The 20401-nt window shown below is 37.0% G+C and overlaps 1 protein-coding gene and 1 pseudogene across 4 annotated transcripts in view; both read left to right on the forward strand.

The window, feature by feature from the left end:
* Positions 1–20401, forward strand: part of Lrrc4c (leucine rich repeat containing 4C) — a 1134576-nt gene that overhangs the window by 46759 nt on the left and 1067416 nt on the right. The gene's annotated exons all lie outside the window — the stretch shown is intronic.
* On the forward strand, positions 13237–13705 carry LOC117283488 (annotated as a pseudogene).

Below are 20401 nucleotides of genomic sequence, written 5' to 3' on the forward strand. Positions count from 1 at the left end.
CAGTAGGTAGTTACAAAGTAAAGGTCAAATAAGTATAAAACATGTTTTGTTTTGTTTTGTTTTGTTTGGCAAAATGTGTCCCAAAAAAGTCTGTGGTGATGTTCGCAGTCTGTAGCAACAAGCTATGTATGGTTATTGAGCATTTGAAGTGTGATTAGTGTGCATAAGAAACGTATTTAAAAGATGGTTGATTTTAATGTAAATTTAAATATAAAGGCCTGTGTGACTAGAAGGCACCTTACTGAATAGCGCAGCCTTATGCAGTGATTTCTCTTTGGCTAGCCGATTGTTTAGAAAAATCAACATGAATCTTTTTGTAACGAGCTCCCTCCCACTCTTGGTTCCCAGTTTGGGGGCAAAAAGATGGAAGCAGACAGAACAGCAAGCAACAAGGGGTGGGGAATGGCCAGATGTGTGCTGATGGAAAGAACAAATGGAAAAGACTGTGTGCTGCCAGGAGGTTTCCAAAAGGCAGAAAAACAACTGTGGGTGTTTCGGTCCAGGTGCTTTTTGTACAGTTTTCAGGAGAGGTGAACGTCACCAGGCTCAGGGATGCTCCGGGCTACAGGGAAACCTCTGAGGTCCAGAAAGCAGGCTGGTTGTTTGCATCTCACTTCCTCCAGGGACTGGTTCTTTGTCCCTTGCATTCCCCTAGGTCTTGATAGTCCATTGACTTAACGACTTGGGCCAAATTTTGTCTACTCACGGAAGCCCCGATTTTTAGTTTCCTTTAGGTTGACTATGCTAACCTGTTTTATACTAACTTCTATCTCCAGGACTGACTTTCCCTTAACACACTGACCCACACTGAGACTTGATCTACTTCTTCCAGAAACATCTCTCTGTTCATCATATCCCACTCTTTGGAGCATTTCCTAGGCATCTTCCAACAGCAGAACCAATTATCTCAAATTCTATTCTTTTTCAGCCCCTGGTGAGACTGATAGTGACTCCAATAGGCACAGTGTTTCATCAGTGTCTCCCACGTTTCTTTTCTCCCTTGACATTTTATTGAAGTCTTCATTTTCTGTTGAGGTCTATGTATTTCCCAACATTGCCATGCCTGAATTAGGCGGGGGCAGAGAAAGATGACGAAAACAGAGTTGTTTTCAAAAACTGTGCTACTGAGTGGCAGAGCATAATGAAGGGACTCGAAAGTGTCTACATTTACTGGGGAGTAGAAAGAAAGGTTGGATGAGGATTAAATAAGTATCTCATAAATACTCGTATCAGGCAGTTAACCACTGAGTGTTTAGCCATTGTCTCAGACACTGATTCAATATGTTATGTGCACTCTTTAAAACTTCAAACATGTTTTCAAAGGGTTTATTCTTATCCACATTGCACATTGGAACAGAGACCAGTTAATAGTCTCCAGTTTTCCAGAATGTAAATGCTGTCCTAAGATTCCAACCAATACCTAACTGCCGCATCTCTTACACTGTAGATTTTTGTAAATTTTTTTCACTAGACTTTCCTCAAAATTGACACTGTGTGGCAAGTATTGGGTTCCTCTTCAGCACTTCCTGCCCCTCCAGGATTTGACTTTCAGCTGAGCTTACATTTGCTAGTGATCTGTTCGTCTTCCAGAACCTTCTGAATCTAATTTTTTTATTTGTTTGTATAAACTGTTTCTTTTCTCTTCAACACAGCCCAACTCCATCAAATAGGAACATTGTTATTCTGCACAGTTTGCATCTAATAACAAATTTTTGGTGAATTCAAAAAAATTACTCATTAAGAATCAGCCATCTGCCTCTCTAGTCTCTTTAAAGTGCCCTATCAAATTGGCAGATACCACCGGATTTTTAAGGAAAAAAAAATCCTTAGTGCAAAAAGCTGACATTAAAGTTTTATGTTCTCTTCTTGTGGCCCAATAAACAATATTAATGGCAAAGCATGCAAAGGATTAATAGTTTCTCCCTGCAAGAGGCCCAGTTATAGCAATCCTGAGGAATTCTGCAGGCTAAAATATGAGCCCTACAATACTTCTGAAGCATAAATTATTTGTTTTTCTTCTCCTTGAAGGAGAGCCTATCGGTCCAAAGGTAATTTTTCTTTTTGATCTTTTGTACTGTAATTTCAGGCCCTCATTGCAATGCACCCTCCCACGTAGAGGTATAACCCTCCTAACCTTGGTCTTGCAAATCAGCTCCTCTCGCTGCTAGTTGGTCCTACAAAAATGAACATACTTCTAAGAAAGTTACTTCTCTCCCTCTTTTGGTGTGTTTAAGACGTGCTCGGGAGCCTTTTATGAGAACAGGAGACAAAAGCAAGATGCTGAAGAAGAAAGATTCTTAAGTACATGCCATCAACATTGAAAATCAGTCTGTTGGGAGGGTGTTAGCACTCACTGATGGAGATCTGTCCCTTTTAAGAGTTCGGACACTGAAGTCCAAGTGCATAAGAAGCATTACTAGTGATGACAGTTTAATTTGCAATTTTCAGAAACTATGGTCACATCTTCCCACATATTTGTAGATTGTTTATTGTATGTCTTATTTCCCAGGAAACTGACTTTATTCTAAAGATCTTCTACCTCTGCCCTTTACTAGACAGAAATATGTTTGATTGTAGTCATCAAGACCTTACAACACAAATGAGAAAAGTAGGTGATGGCTGACTATTTTTGGAGAAAGCTCAGTAAGACATTCCTATGTAACTTCCTTAGAAAAACATCATAGTAATAAGGTTCAACTGGTATAACTGAGAGTGAATTAGGAAGAAAATGGCTAAAGGGGAAGGGGAGGGAAAAGGGAATAAAGGAAAAGAAAAAATGTGAAAAAATGGAAACAAAGTCTTTGTAAATAGGGAAGGGAGAAGGGGATGAAGGGAGGGCAGGGATATGGGGAAAAAACAAGAACCAAGATACATCACATAAAGGTACAAGATCCCAATGGCAAATGTAACTGTACTGTTTGCTTTAAATGTACCGATCAACAATTAAACATAAAAAGAAAGAAAAACATCACAGTGTCCCAAATATTACCCTTAGGAGTTCGATAATCTATAATTGGAAAGTGAATGCTTATTGCAGTAAAATGAGCTTGTGTATTATATTCTTACATAATTATAAACTTCAACAAAATAACTGGCAATTGCTTAATATCTTTCAGTCTTCATTTCATGTCTTCAAGATGAACACAGAATACCAGTACAGAGAATTCATGTAAAGTTTAAGTTAGGAAATTCACATATGTAAACCATGTAGCAGAAGTTTAGCGTATGCTGATTCTTTTTTCCTTCATAATAAAAGACATTAGTGTTTGAATAACTCTAAATGAATAGGCCATCTACTAGGACAACAATGAGATGCTGTGGTACTACTGAGATTTCCAACCTTTAAAAAAAAATCTACTTCAAGAATAAATTAGAATGAAGAAGGATAACATCTGAAGAAGAAGCTTGGATTTGGATCAGAGAAAACATGGAACAGAGAGTCTCCCACAGTCACATATTGAACATGAGACTATACTTGCACACTGCAAGGCACAGCAGTGTGAGCAATGGAATTGAAAGCCATGCACAATGTCACTTGATTGTCTTGAGCACCTGAGTCAAGGACTGTTGCCCAGGTAAAATGCCACCCCACCGGGCACTTGGAAAAGCAGGAAGAAGAGTGACATTTGTGAAGTTCCTTTGCAATTCTGTGCCGTGCTCATTAACTACAGAGTTCCTGCGCTGTGCCAGATAATTCCATACACTGAAGAATTATTCAGCCTCAAATGAGACAAGTCCCTCCCCACAGGATGGTGGAGAATGGTAGGAAATGCTTGGAGACATTAAGCTGATGACAGGTTGAGATCAACACCTTTTCTAAGCCATGGAAATAACTGGAAATTTAGAATGAATGGAGAATATAACCATTTTGAATACTCTCTACCTCTTTGGACTTCTACTCTGTCATGACTACCTCACTGCATTTCTGTAGTCCACTAGAGTTAGAGATGTGTACAATATGACCCCAAACTAGCTTCAGTTTTATAATAGCCCTGGAAAACACAAGCTTTAAGATTATTCAAACAAAGTGTTTCAGAAAGTAGACAAATACTACTATTTAGTGTGGCTAACATTTATATGTGCTTCAAATACAGATTACCATAACAGTTGATTCTGAGCCTTGTATTGAGTTCATTTATTTTTCTATCTGGTCTCACTATCTCTGTGACCCAAACAACTTATTTACTCTCCAGTGACTTAGTTCTTTTTAAAAATATATTATTTATATCTTCATAGGGCCAATGAGAGAATTCAGTACATGAACATATATACACTGGTTAAAGTTATTCTAGCAAAAAGTTTTACATTCCATACATGTTACCTCTTTCTAGTAGAGATTATTTAAATGATTATCCACTTTCCAAAGCACTCAGAATCATAGTGTGAGGGTACTGGGGCTTAGAGAAACCAAAAGAAGATGTGAAATATAGGCTGGAGATTTAGTCATTATCTAATCTCAAAACTATATTTTGAAATTCAGGTTTTAATTCAGCAGGGATGATTAGTCAATTTATCATCAAGAAATTAATGTCAATCTTAATTTATTTTTGTGCAATTTAACACAGAAACTGAGCCTTTCTAGTTCTGAAAGTGCCACCAAAACTTCCTTCTTGGAATGCTTTTAGTCCTTCACTCCCCTCATTTTCTCCTCTCTGATATTTTTTTCTTTTCTTTTCTTCTTTTTTTTTTGGTACCGGGGATCGAACTCAGGCCCTTGCACTTGCGAGGCAGGCAGCAAAAACACTGAGCCAAATCCCCAGCCCTCGTCTCTGACTTTCTTACCCCTTATACCTTATGTCTTGTCTTTCTAGAATCTAGAACTAAGATCTGAATTGTTCTTGAATCAGAAGAAATAAAGACAAATGAATTAATCTTTATCTCTTTCCTGAAAAAAAAAATTAACAGAGGAGGTCATTTTTGTTTAGAAGAATGATGTCCAAAGGATGTGTGGAATGGTACATGATGAAAAAGATGGGATGCACTGGGGGAAGAACACATTGAAATTGGATCAAAACTACTTGGGTTTCTTTGAAATTGAAGGGTGAACGCACTCATAGAAACTTAGATTTATTCCTTGTCTTTCTGTGAAATTGGGAAATTACTCGGAATTCCTGTGAAAATGTTATTAGTAATGACCATTTTAAGAAATATTTTTGCAAGAAAGTGACCTGTTATTGATTTGAGCCTTTGTAATGTAAGGAACTAAGTATTACTATATATGCTTATGCATTATTATTTGATTATTCAATTACTGTACACTCAGTGAGGCTAAATTATAGTTATGATCCAACCACAATCTCTGTTCCTACAGCTGGCATTTAATCACCTTGCTGACATATTAATTCTTATGTAACCCAGATGTCTCTAGACCTCATTACTGAGTATGAATGAGGTCATGCAGTACTTTCTTACCCACTTTTTGATGGCTTATTGCTCAAATCTGCTGAGACACAACTTAGCTTCTGAAAATGCACCTGGTTCAACCTGAAAAGCTTTTTTTAGGTGCCTATAAGGGATGTTTATATGGTTTCAAAATAAGTAGTCATTTCTTCTCTGCTTTTTTGGGATGGTCTGTTTCTGTAGATGTTGTTTTGCTTGCTATTTACACTGTGAATTTGCTGGTGTCACCAGTGTTATGCTTCTGTTTCGTTAGGAGAATGCTATTCTAACCAAGATTCTATCTCCCTTTAGTGGAGCCAAACAGTGCTATAGTGCCTCTGTCAGTGCTGGAGCCTAGATGGCCCCTCTCTTTTGCAGAAATGGAAGGAAAACCTCCATAGAGTTCAACATGAGTATAAAAGGCTTTGCCAATTCAGTGTGATGCGTGATAATCTTTTCTCTTTTTCTGTTTCCCAACTTTCACCGCTAAGCAGCTGAACACAGAGTTTCTCTTCCAATGATCCCTTACTCCTGTACAAACCTTATGTGGATGTTAAGTCACCTCTCTGTCTGGCTGGTGCCAGTCCAGGAGTACAAATTATAAAGAGGCAGCAGCAGCGATAGTAGCAGTGACAGAGTTTGCAGGAAAGCAGTCAATATGGAAAGTGGTCAGCATTACAGTAGCCGATAGTTGATAATGGCTCACTGGGTACCCAGTATTCTGCCAAGTACTTTAATCCCTTATCTCATAAGATCCTTATAATCTGCTTTTGAGGTTGCTGTTGATTCTACAAGAAGCATTCTTCATTTTTATCCCACTTTCTTTCTGACGAGCTCATTGTGGAGCATATCCTGGCTTGGTCGCCAGCCTGGCTTCCTTGAGCATCTATCTGAAGGGAAAGACATGTCAACCTGCCCTTAATGCAGCTTATCCCTCCCCTAATGCACAGGGTACATCGGGTCCTCTCTGCAGAGAAGCAGACCTGGAAAGGAAAAGAGGAAGGAAATGATTGGGTATACTTAATGCCTTTCAAATTCCTGAGTTAGCTAGCTGTCTTTCCTGCCCAATAGTGGATTGAGTGAAGCTAGGGAGAAAAACTGCCAGAGTCCTTTCCATAGAGTTGTGTTCTGTGAGTGAAGTTCAAACTTCTTTTGTACGATGGCACCATGAGGCAAGTGAATCCAATGAGGCTTACCACCCACAGCACTACTAATAAGACCTCCATTTTACAAATCAGGAAACACAGGTCAACAAGGGAATCAAACCTCCAAGGTCATAGGGGTAAAAAGTGAAAGAGAACTCAGTTGACCCTCTCCCCAGTGTTTTTGGGCTTTAAGTTCTCTGTAATGCCTCTTCATCTGTTTCACAAAAGGAAACATTTGGCTGATGTCCATATTATCTTTTGGAAATGTATTATTGGGTGAAAGACGTACTAATTAGTACGCATGCAGACTTGGTGAGGAGTAAATATGTTTAAAGAAAGGGGTGTTGTGGAAATCATTCACATATGCTAGAAGCACTGATACTATTGAAAACATGCCCCGTTGCTGTAACAAATGTGTGATGCAGTATTTCTTGAATGCAAAATGTGGCAGAATACTCCATAGAAGCATAAAGTGGAAATGTGGCAGACTCATTTACACAGATTTTGGCAAGTCCTCAATATTTCCCTTCAAGTTCATCGCCTCTAACTGCAAAGTGTAAAAACCCATAAGTTGTATGGAATTCGTGCCGGAAGACTTCTCAAGCACTTTCGTGATTTTAAATTTAACTTTGTTACACAGTGCAAAATTGTAATCACCCTGGAATCAGTGCTGGGCTATTCCAGAAAAAGAGGGAAGTTACTGTCTCCTCTAGTCCCCAGTTTACTTCTGCCTTCATTAAGACATCATGATACACACTCTAGTCTGCAACATTACTGAACTCTACAAATCTTATTTCAAGATACTTTTTGAAAACGCATTGCATAGATATTTCGGCTTATGCTTTTATCCATTAGCCTCAAAACAGTTGGACTTCTCTGTGGCCTTGAATGCTTCAAGTGATCTCAGCCTCTATGGAGATGTATTCTGACTGCGTTTCTTGCCTCTTCTCACAAATAGCTGCCAAGAACAGTATTAGGGGCAGGCACACTTTTGAGGTTCAAGAAATGGAAAAGTGTCTGTGAAAAACAATTGGATGGTTGCAGCTCCTCTCAGTAAATTTCTAAATATCAAAGTTAGCTTGCTTGCAGGCACAAAACAGTTATCTATTAAATAACTGTGCAATCCTTGTATCTCTGTGGTAAAGACAGAGCAGAAGTTCTGTTAGGTAATTGATAACAGCCGAACAATAGTATAGGTACATCATCATATTGATCCTTAGCCGAGGATTTCTTTGATTAAAATAAAAATGCTATTAACTTGTAGTGCGGCCATAAATTATTACAAACTGGGTAGCTCAAAACATTCGACACTGATTATTTTACAATTTTGATGTCTGATGCCAAGGGGGACAGCAGGATGTTGCTGTGCCTGAGGATTCCAGGGAAGAATCCTTGCTTGATTCTCCCTGGCTTCTCCCAGGAAGTGTCAGTATTTGTTGACTTAGAGTTGTATCACTCAGTCTTCGCAGTTTTACACATGGTTTGATGTGTGCGTGTGTGCATGTGTGTGTGTGTTCATGATCTTCTTATAAGTACATCAGCCATTAGATTTCAGGCACACGTTATTCCAGTGTGACCTTATCTTCACTAGTTACATCAAAAAATGACCTATTTCCAAATAAAGTCAAGGTCTGAAATTATGGATGAACATGAATTTTTGAAGGACGCTCTTCAACCCAGTACAGATTCTAAGTGACACACTTATGGAAGAAGGTTTGGAGACAGTTATTTACTCTTGAAATGGTGGAACTCTACAAAAGAAGTTGGCTAAGGTGCAAATTCTATAAAGCCCACTGGAATACTGGCTGTTTTGAGTGGCTGTAAGAACAAGCTCAGATAAGTTCCTGCACAAGAAGGGTTGATGAAAATGAGCATTTGGGATGCAAAGATGGAGAAATATCGCGACCAGAAAATTTGCAGCGTGAGATCTGCTAAGTAACAGAAACAAAGGCTTTGGGAGCTAAACTTCCTTTGCAGGTCCTCTTCTAAGAAAAAATAATGCCAGAGATGAAACTGCTTCCTTCTTTATTCCATAACGAACATGTCATGGTCTCAGTACTTGGTTCTGTGTCTTTCCTTTCCATTGGTTTGCTCCTACTCTATCTTTTTGTTGTCAAATTGGTACTTTACACTAACTGTCTGACATTAAAACTATTTATAAACATTTGTTTTTCTCCTTCTCCTCTATTCATTGGCCTCTTGGCCTTGAGCAAATTACTTAAAAGTAACAACGATAGTTGCTTCATAGGATTCTTACAATGATTTTAAAAATGTAGTAAAATATAATTAGCAAAGTATCAAACATTAAAAACCAGAGTTATTGTTAAACACACCTATTATAGAATATGTGAGATATTTATTAGCATTACATATGTAGCAAGTAGCTAGTAAATATCCAACTATGTGCTTTAGCTGCTGTTTTTATGAGATATCACAGGAATTTGAAGGGCTAGGGGTTTAGTTCAATGGAACTATGCCTGCTTGGCAAGTTCAAGATCCTGAAGTCCATTCCCAGTACTGGAAAAAATTCAAAGAATTTGAGAAAAAGAGAAAGCCTGTCATATGCAATGCCATTGTAGGGTCTTGGGTTTGGGGGATCGTCAATAGTTAATGAACAAATAAATAATTTTTAAAGCATCATAAAGGTACAAAAGTCATCAAGTCATCATTTATTGCAGTGGCTCTCCAATTTCAGTACCCACTGTACCTCTGTCCTCTCATGCTAGGTCTGGCATATATAATGTGCTCCAGAAACATTTGTGGGATTCCGGCTTTTATCATCCTTTTTGAAGGTGTTTGTTCATTGTGGATGTTTAGCATCCATCTCAAATTCACTGAATCTGAAATAGAGGAAGAGTGAGACAGAGAAAACTTTTACGTTGAAAACATTTTGTAAGTTACACTCATGAATCCAAACATTAGAGTCATTTCCTTAAAGAGTCTCCCAAGTTCCTTGAACAGTTTCATAGAATTTTTTGAATATTTATTTATTTATTTATTTTTTTGGTACCGGGGATTGAACTTGGGTCCTTGCGCTTGCAAGGCAGGCCACCAAACTGCTGAGCTAAATCCCTGGCCCATTTTTGTATATTTTTACATCTTTAAATCTTTCACAAAGCTGTTGCCATTATTTAATAGGTCTAAGACCTTTTTTTATAAGAGCAAATTTCAATGTTTTTAAACAGTATTACTGGAACATACTAATATTTTTATGAATATTATGCCTAGCATTTAATTAATAACTATTTATTAAATAGGTATGGTATGCCATGGACTTTCCTAGTACTACAGTGTTAATGACAACACCCTTGGTCCTTTGTCACAGTACCAAACCCATATGTAGCCATGTTACTTTATAGGATAAATCATATGAACAGAAACCACGAGAGCACCAGGGATTATAGCACTAGGATTATACACAGGAAATTGAAGATGACCAAATAAAAGATTTTCCCAAGGTTTTTCCAGTCAATTTGATACTTGGTCTTGAGTAAAGGTTAGGCAAAGGAAGAAAGAAAGAAATGTGATCGAGACAGAAGCTTAACAAGTACCTGGTCCTAGAACAGAAAGAGTTTGGAAGTGTTCAAGAAACTCAAGAAAGCTCTGTGGTTGAAATGAAGTGATCTACAAAAATCATCAACCTGTGAGAGGATGTAGCTTCTGAGGAGATGCTAAAGGACGCTGGGACTCATGGGAGAGAGAGAGGGAGGAGAAAGGGGGAGTAAAACCAAATCAATGCGTGATAAGTATGCATCCTAGTACTCCATCCTGAATCTACTTACTCAGAATCATACACATACAATGATGCGAAATATTATTAATTTACAGAAAATTGACAGTTGTAACAGGCAAGTAAATACCAGAATGTGTGGGAACATATATTTTGCAAATATACAGCACTTAAAGCAGTGTCTCTGTAGGTTGACACACTGGAATTGATTCCAGAACACTGAGCCGCTTAACAGTGGAAGTTTAGTAATATTTCTTATTCCTCTGTTTCCTTTGAAAGTGATCGCTAACTGTATGCTGGGGATGCAAGCAGATCCGTTTATCTCACAGCACCAAGACTACATTCTGTATTCCACAAATCCCATGCAAATGTAATAATTAACTTCAACAATGTTCTTACCCAGGTTCATTCATGTATTCATTTTTTAAAATTCAATTTCTGGATAAACATACTCCAAAGAGGAGGAAAAAAATGTTCTCATTATCTTGGTAAATTGCTTGTACTATGTATCCACAGCACAATTTCTTTCTTTGGAGAGGTTTTCTCATTAACACAGTATATACCATGTTCTAATTTCTGAAGTATATTAATTTCGGGGTATGGGCCAAGTGAATAAAATTATTCATGTCCAGGATTAGCACAATTAAAGATGTTCACAATATCATTCAGTGCTAATTGTGGAAGTGTGGGAAAACAGACTCCTAATTAGCAGAGCCCTGGATCTGTGTTTGCTGAGGCACGTTCCCTATCATAGAGCGGCAGCATGGCCCAGCTATGACTCTGTCTCGTGCGAGGCAGGAGGCTTTCTTTTGTGATTCCTTTTTTCCCCAGTTTTCATTCTGTGTTAAACTGGTTGCAATCAAGTCTGCAGGTCTTATATCTTTTGTATATTTTTATGCTTCACTTAGAGATTTTGTTGTTCCTTGCTTTCTACTTGCTTCCTCCTGCTGTCTTTGGTCTGCCTCTTGCAACCTCAGAATTGCCCATGGCCAGTGTCTTATTAAAAATGTGTTGCTCCGTGTTTTATTGTTTTAAATTCTTATTTTCTAAAGAGTTTATAATGATGTAAACCAGTGGCCCCCAAGTTTTTTGCCATCAAGGACTAATTTTGTGGAAAACAAATTAGACAAATTTTCCATGGACAAGGGGGGGTAGTTTCATTTCTTTTATTAGTGCACATTTATGACATATAAGGAATGCATTCTTCAGCTCTAGTATCATCCTGTTGGCTCAACCTGACCTCTGATAATCAGGGTCCATATTCTCAAAAGGAGAACACAACCAAGATCTCTCAGGTGCACCAGTCACAGGGGAATTTGTACTGCTATGAGAATCTGATGTAGCACCTGATCTGACTGGAAGCAGAGCTCCAGTAGTGAGAGTGGTGGGGTGTGTGGCTCTAAGAACAGAGGAAACCTTGTTCATTTGCCTGCTGCTCACCCCCTGCTGTGTGGATGGATCCTAGCTGGCTACGGACTGGTGCTGGTCCCTGGCCCTAGGGAGCGGGACCTCTTTGTAAGTGATGTCACTTTGGAAAAACAATCAGGAATTCTAGATGAAAACTGAGACACCAGCCTTTAATTCTTACAGCTTTAAGTCTTCTTATTCATAAATTAGGATCCTAAGTATATCTACATCACAGCATCTTGCATAGATATAAATGTTTTTATAAGATGCTGAGGTCTATGTAGATATATTGTAAGTTTACTGAGTATATGTGGGTATCAATTAAGCAAGTCGGTTTATAACTTCTTTACTGGATAATGGTATTGCATGTAGTTATTCTACAATGATAGGTTTCAATGGTCTCAGCTAATTTTCAGCATCCCTTTCAGATCAGGTTTTTTCCTCTTTTAAAAATACCACATAACTTCATCTATTTTTAGTCAGACTATAGATAATGTATGTAGAAGACATTATGGTGTATGTCACTTAAGAAGCTGTGTATCTGAGCTTACTTTATTTCTTTCCTTTCACTGTGGATAAACTGAAGCGATACGGAATTCCTCAGTGTCTTTCCTATCCACTTGGCTAACTCAACTTTAAGGTACTGTTAAACACAACAACTCTTCTTAAATCTTCATTTCCAGGATGAATCTATTGGTCATTTCTGTTTCCCAGGGCACTCTGTACCAAATATTAACAAAGTACTTGCCATACTTTATCACTACCCTCTAGTACTTTGTGAGTTACTGGGAGGCAGGTCTTTTAAATGGAAACACACACACACACACACACACACACACACAAATCCAAATTACCCAATTCTAGTGGACACTATATGTATACTGAGGTGTAACTATGTCTGTACTAAGGGTTATGATTTATACCTATGTGCTCTTCTCCAAAGTCTCATGTTCTCATATGTGGGGCTTTTGAAAAGTGATGGAATCACAAGTGCATTACAATTTAATATGATGTTAGGAGGTGGGGTTTTTTGAAAGATGCGTCACTGGGGAAATGACTTACAGAACTGTACCACCAACCCCCAACCTCCCTTCTCTTCTGCTTTCCTTGCCACTGTAATTTAAACAGGTTTTTTTGTTTTGTTTTTGTGAGCATCTTTCTTAAGCCTAGGTCCTTTTTCCATGCAGTTTCTAGGTTACAGCCTTGTGTCCATGAAGTTCACTTTTTGAAACAATGAAATATTTAAATTTGGGGGGTAGGGTACTTTATTTCAGTGGTGAGAAAGTTGAATGAAACAGATCTTGATACTGAGAGCGTGGTCGATGCTGTGTACTACTTGATGATGTGTTTCAGAAGCCTTTGGAAATGGTTCATGGGAGGAGTTTGGAAAGGTTTGGGGATTCTGGCTGGAGAAGCTCTAGAGTACTATAAACTGACCTAGGTGAAATTTTCTGATTGGAGCTCAGAGGAATGGAATACTGATAGAAATGCCAATTGTAAAGAGTAAGCTTAGGAGATTTCAGTTCGGCATAAAGATCCCACTGACAGTTGGGAGGGGAGGCTGAGGCTGGAAAAATGGTGGACGGAAAGGCAGGAGAAGAAAAGGCTGAGAAGTGGAAGTGAGCTGGAGTCACTAGAATAACAGAGGGGAAAGTTCCAGTGGCAGTGCTGAAAAGTGATCAGCTGAAGAAGAAGCTGCAGGCAGACCTCCCAACAAAGCCTACAAAAATTTCCTCATAGGTAGTCAGACAACAAAGAAAAAGCATCAGCTATGTCTATCAAACTTGGATCAAGGAAACCTAAAGAAACTGTTCCAACTCTTGCTCCAAATACCCTTTCAGTAGAACCAGCTTTTAGTGTAGATGAAGATAGTGAACCAGAGGAAATGCCTCCAGAAGCAAAGATGCAGATGCAAAATATTTACACCAACATCAGCCTGACCAAACACTTTCAATAAAAGAAAGATGGCTTTCCTGATAACCAGAAGCTATGGGAATAAAATATAAAATCTTATCTTAGAAATGTCCATGACAGAGACAATTAAATGATGTGTTTTGAATTGGGGTGTGGGGTGGATGTAAAGTTAAAAGGAACAGTTTCCTTTTATAAAGAATGGTGTAAGACTATCTTTGGAGCCACTTTTTCTTTTTCATTTTTTTAAAAAGATTGGTATGCTAATAAGTGAGAGTTTGAAATTAGAGGTAATTTATGTTTTATATACGGATTTCAAGACATTTGGTAATTGTGTAGTTTCATGTGATTAGTTTCCAAAGGTTACAGATAATAAATCAAAAATGGAAGAATTGCATAGTTGTAGACAACTACTAGTACATTAAGAGGGAAGAAAAATTACTGTCTGGTTAAAAATGTAAGTGGTTACTTCTAAAGTAACTCCCTCATTATCTATACTACCTGGCTTCAAGGAACAACCTTAGGGAGAAAGGGGAAGTATTGTATTGAAAGGAAAAATGTTGCTGGCCTGTTGATAGAAAGTAAATTTAGATAAAATTAAAACAGAGATTTTTCCTCATGGGTATGTGTTGTGTTATCTTTGCAATCAGTGGGCACAGATGCATAGCTTTTTTACAAAAAAATAATTAAAAAATTTGAAGTAGCCCTTTTCACTTTAATAGTCTTGTCTACCTACCATCATTAGTCTTCAGAGAACAGCCATTTGTACCGAAGTCAAATCAGTATTTTGAATGTGCTTCTCTTGTTTTTTGTTGATTAGCCAGTTCTTGTAAGCAGTTCCACCAGAACTTGAGGTAAATCATAAGGAAGCTGTTTTTTCCTTTTTTAAAAATACAAACCACCAGCAAAAATTTAAATGTACATACTGCTTAAGTATTTGGATGGTTTTTACTTTGTTAAAAGTATAAACACCAAAAAAAATGTTAACATTGTAGAAGGTGGAAAATGAAAAGATGTAATTTCTGTAACTTTGTCTACACATTTACATTCCTAAGTTGTTGAATCCAATTTGAATTGAACTTACAGTAGGATTTCTTATTAGAACAATTATATGGTTTATTTTAAGTGTATACATACTGCCCAGTGGCCTCTCAAAAGCATATTGTAAGAGTTAAAAATAAAAAGAAATAAAATGCATTTTCAAACACATGTTATGGATTGTTTCTCACATATACTGTTATATTTGTATACTGTAGGGAGTTTTGTTTTATAATTTTGTATTTTATATGGGCTTTTTCAATGTGACAGTTTAACACATCTTTGAAAGCATAGTCACAAAGAAAAATGATACAGTGATTTCCTTCAGAATTCCTAAAGTGTTAAATTTGGAGGCAGTTTCAGACTATTGGTGGCAGTTACTTGCTGATCTTTTTTAATAGGTAGTAACTTCAGAGAAGAAACCTGCACATATGCTGGATAAGTTGTTCTTTTACATTAGAGTTTAGATTAAGCCCAAAATAAAACAATGGAAATGTATATAGAACTATTAGTTCTTACATGATTTAATTATATCAAGATACATAAATTTAACTTTAACTTACTTTTATGTAGGCAAACTATTCATTTTTGTCCATTTTACTGTTTATTAAAATAACATCTCTCTCCTACATACTCTTCTTTTGATCCAAACAAAATACTAATCCAGGATCACAATGAGGACAGAAATGACTGAGATGAATGTCTTTCCTAAAGTAACCAATACATTTTGTCAAACTCAATAGTTTTCTGATTTTCTATTTGACTTAATTATTGCTTATTCTTTTTTTTAACAGAGAAGTTGAGACAAATGAAGTGTTGCTTCTTTTGCCCATCTTTTACCAATGTCTTCTATCAGTCCTATATATAAAATTAAGACCACAAATTAAAAAGAAAAGATCCCATTGGCAGTTGGGCTGGAAACCATATGTGTCATGCTTTGGCAGAAAATTTGTCTACATTTTCCTCATGTCCTAATACTTTGTAGGATTGAGATTACAAACTGTAGAATAATTAATCTGTCAGTGGAAATTTCAAGGCAGCCCAATGTTGAGGATGTTAATGGGTGCTGCCAGCAGCTTTTAGTCATATCTAAAAAGCCAAGTGGAATAAATTTTTAAAATTACTGAACAAAGAAAGCTCCTATAAAGTTGGGGCCTATACAGTTTTGCTTTAGGGAATCTTGGTTGCTAAAGAGATTAGATTAAAAATAAATCAATTACTTTACATTAGGACAATAGGAAACCCACCTGGAGGGCATGGCAGTAATTTGGAAGATCTCATCCTTTAGAGGCTCAAGGGTAAAAAAGTGAGACTTTTCTTTCAGGAGATAGCTGCAGGGCATTCTAATAGAAAAGAGCTGGCTGGACAATTCGTGTGCAGGTTTGTTTTTGTTTTACAGTGCTCAGCTATCCAAACACTCAAAGGTGTTGGAATCCATGATTCACAATGGGTCTGGCTACTGTTTGATCTGGTAGCAGGCCTTGAAATCATCTATTCTGTGCTAGTTTTACTGGCATCCATAACACAAGAGTTGTGGGATCAGGGAGGCTTCCACCCAATTTAAAAAAAAAAAAGGCTTTAAAAGAAGGCTAGGTATTGTGTTACTGGGATGGTAGTCCATAAATCTGTGAGAGTGAGGCTGAAATTGCAATGGAGACCCTAGGAAATTGGAGAAAACAGGGATGTGGAAAGTATCCTATAGAAGGCCAGAGGCAAGGAGTGGAGCCTGCCCAAGAGAGGCCATGTGGATGTTGCTGAGATACTGGAACTCCTTACCTTTATCCTGTCAAACAGTTAAAGCTTTTGATTTACACCATATTCTTTTTGACAGTTACTTTCTTTGCTATCCTTAAATGTAGTAAAAACCTTGGAATATAGGAATAATGGAAGTATCATTTGCTAAATGAATATGCTTACATTTTTTTCAATGTTAGGCAAAAATCCTAAAGCAATGTATAACGTAAATGTTACACAGTACTTTAAAAATAAATCTCTTTCAATTCACTCTCTACTCCTTTCATTTAGTGTTTTTAGTACCTTTCAGAACAAATTTGATGTGTTTCTCTGTTGGGTTATAGAGCAAAAAGCTTTAAAAAGATACCAAGGAGAAAGAGATTGTGAAGATGGAACAAATACGTTAAAGCTTGCACTGTGATTGGAAGAGTAATCTGAGACCAACTAGGCCTGCCTCATTCCAAAGGGATGGTTGGTAACTTAACTGAAGTATAATTATCACGGCCTAGAAAATGGGGTTTTAGATGTTCAGCAATTGCAAATGTCAATTGCAATTATAGGGATAAGTTGGAATCTGGGAAACAGCCCAGGAAATTGTAGCTGGTTACTAACTAGGGGATCACATATGATATTTTGTCTAAACTCATTAGAGTGGTATATGCTTATAGCCTAACTTTTCTTAGATATTACCATTCTGATTCTAAAAAGCACATGTATTACATAAATTCAAAGTAGAAATTAATTTCCATTTATCTTTCAGAAGAACCCCAAATTTAAAAACTTGCTATATGAGATGTGAAAATCACTTATTTTTCAATAGTTGAAGTCTTATCCTTCTCACATGTTCCATTGTATTTTTATCACTGTAATTTTAACTGGTTATGATTGCAATACATAATATTTACATTCATCTTTGGGAATAGGTATATATGTATCATATGCTAATCATTTTTAATCTTTTTTTCCTTTTTCCTTATCATTTTCCTAATCTCCTTCTCCAACTCCAAAAAGGCTGCCTCTCTCTTTCCTACAATTTCCCCTTTATTGTACTCTTCAGTGTATTTATATTGTTGGTTTCCCTTATAAGAGGAACTATGCAACATTTAACTTTCTGTTACTTATGTTAGCATGGTGGTCTCCAGGTCTTCATTTAAACAGATACTAAACTTTATGATTGACATTCAGAAAAGTTTCTATATTCTAACTCTCTCACCCTAATTTCTTTTCTGCTAATATAATGCAGGTGTTATTTTTCATCTCTAGCCTCTAATCTCAGTTCTTGCCCTCTAAATTCTCTACAGTTTAGTGTTGCTTGCCTTTTACCTCCCCTTAGAAATTATCCTCTTAACTGATGTGATAAGTATATTACATATTTACCTTTCAAAACCATATGTTACCTTCTCATTGACTAATACATATTGCCTATTTATCTCCTAGGAGGAAAAGAGCTTTGATCAGTCAATATAGACATTTAACCCCAGGAGTCTGCTTTGTATGCACTCATGAAATCCTTGTATACTTGAAAGAAAACAACTGCCTAATGTTGTGGTAACAACCAGTGTAGACATATGTACAAACTGAGTATGTACAAAGAAATGAGAGCTAAAATATTGGACTATTAATTTTAAAACTAGTATAGTTCATGAAGCTCCATTGCACTGGTCATTTCTTGCTTTTCAAAGAAATAAGGACAAAAGATGAAGAGCCATACTTTTATTTATGAGAGTGATTTCTTTTCCTTTTATAGAAACCATGTCAGGACCACAGAAAATCCATTTTAGTATTGTTTAAAATATAGTCATATCCTCAATTTAGCTAAACAACGTTTTCTAGATGGAGAAGGAAATATATAAGTAAAAAACATGAAAAGTTAAACTATACAAATGGTTAAAAAAATGCTGAGTAACAAAGTATTTCCAGCATGTGTGGGGTGCAGCAAGTGTATATTTGACTGAATGAATAGATTGGAGGCTGAATTTACGATAATATTTCAAATAAATGTTTTAACAATTTTATTGTTATAAATTAATAAAAACAAATCATGAACAGAAGGGTACCAGTGCAAATCTGAGTAAGTCAGCAGTTGAGATACAGATCTGTACCAGTTCTAATTTCTTTGTATGGCTCATGATACTGTGATTGCATGAATTTTTAATGTTAGAGAATGCTAAGTGAATAGAACATTTCCTCACTACTGCATTGTATTGCACAGGGGAACTCCCTGTATCTCCTGTTTTAGCAAGTACTCAGTGAGTCTAAACATTTTCCAATGGAAGTCTAAAAGCAAATAAATCTTGAAAAATTATTTATACTCTCAACTTTTCTTCATCTAAGAGCACAACCCTGTTCAAGTGTGTGGGTGCTGCCAATGCTATGTACGTTGTCCCATTTCTTTCTTCTTCTCCTTTGATGTTCTTAGCAAGATACTGAGCCAGTATCTGATCAATAAGTTCAGTGAAATACACGTGCATCCATACATGCATACAGACTTATTTTTAAAATCTATGCCAATAAATTATAAAATCAATTTCTAGGAAGTTAGCTGTGATGTTACAGATATTAATTTTAAAGAAAATTGTATGGGGCCCTTGTAAGAAAGATGCCAGTCTATTGAACTCAACTGGGTGAACTGAAGTTTATGACTATGGAAGTGCCTCATGATTATAAATTAAAGGGGCTATAAATCCACGCAAAATAGGCTTCTTGTTACAGCTTGTGTTTAGATGTCCCCCCAAGCCTCATGCCAATGAGGTGGGACTCTCTTTTTCAGAGGTAGTTGAATCTGAAGTGTGTGGTACTGGGGTTAAGAGCCGGTGATCACTAAACCATTACATGAGTGATTTTTTGGTACTACCCTAATCCCAGTAGTCTGAATAAGATACAAGGGACTGAAAGATTCCTTTAACCTCCCTCTTTACCTTTGCTGCCTTGTGCGCACCGTGTTGTTTCTGCTTTGCCGCACCTGTTTGTCCTCCCTGCCTTGAGGTCGACTGATTATGGACTCAAGCTTTTGCAGACTGTAAGCCAGATAAACCTTTCCCATCAAACTTTGAGTGTCAGGTATTTTTGTCTGAGCAATGAGAGATAAGTAACTAACATACTACTCTAGCAGCTCTTTAGGATTGAGCTCAGATATGGTACTGGTCTCCGATGAAGAATTCCCTTCAGGGAAACTGTTTATTGCAGGTTGGTTTACCTTTTGGTTAATTTCATGTCCTCTTTTTATTTCTTTTAGCTATCCTTCATGTTATTCTTTTGATGATTTAAAAACTTCATAACATGTAAAGTTCTTTTTTCTTTTCTGTTTTTGTGCCAGAATACCTATGCTCATCAAAGAGGCATCATTTGGGGGCATCTCAAAATATGAATTAGTATATTTTAGAAATCATACTGTTTTTGTTTGACTCTAGTTTTATTTCTTTCTTGACCATACATTATTTATGCAAGCTTTTAAGATTCCATACATTTCTCTAAATAATTGCTATTTACTTTGCATAATTATACTGTAGTTACCAAATTTGGTAGTTTATATCATTTCTATCATACCAAGCGGCTTCATTGTATCTGTACTGGACTGGCTCAGTAGGTTGGCAAGTAGCATGACATTAAATGAGTGCTTAAAAACCTGTGTCCATAGTTTCTAAGGTACAGCACACTACATAAATTGATGCCAGAAAGTTTGTTATATTTTTCAAGGAGGAAACACATTGTTTTTTTATTGTCCTCTTGACTTATCAGTTACTGAGAGGATGGGGAGACTACAGTGGACCCTTGACTTACAGACTCAACTCATTCATGAGGGCTGGTTGTAACTCAGCGTCAGTTGAAGGCTCAGACTCCTCTACACAGCGTTCAAATTTTCTCCTGTACACAGGCGGATCTCACTATCCTTAGATATTACTAGATTAGTTATTTTTTTCTGCTCCATATCTAAAAATTATTGATTCTGATAAATATCCTGGGAGTCCCAAGAGAAGGGTCTTGTTTTGTGTCTAATCTCTCCCAGTATTGTTGGGAGAGAGAGGGATTCTTACTACTTTGGTCTCCTCGCAGATAT

This window comes from Fukomys damarensis, unplaced genomic scaffold (genome assembly GCF_012274545.1).
Source record: "Fukomys damarensis isolate Sample0158 unplaced genomic scaffold, DMR_v1.0_HiC HiC_scaffold_27, whole genome shotgun sequence".
NCBI classification, from domain to species: domain Eukaryota; kingdom Metazoa; phylum Chordata; class Mammalia; order Rodentia; family Bathyergidae; genus Fukomys; species Fukomys damarensis.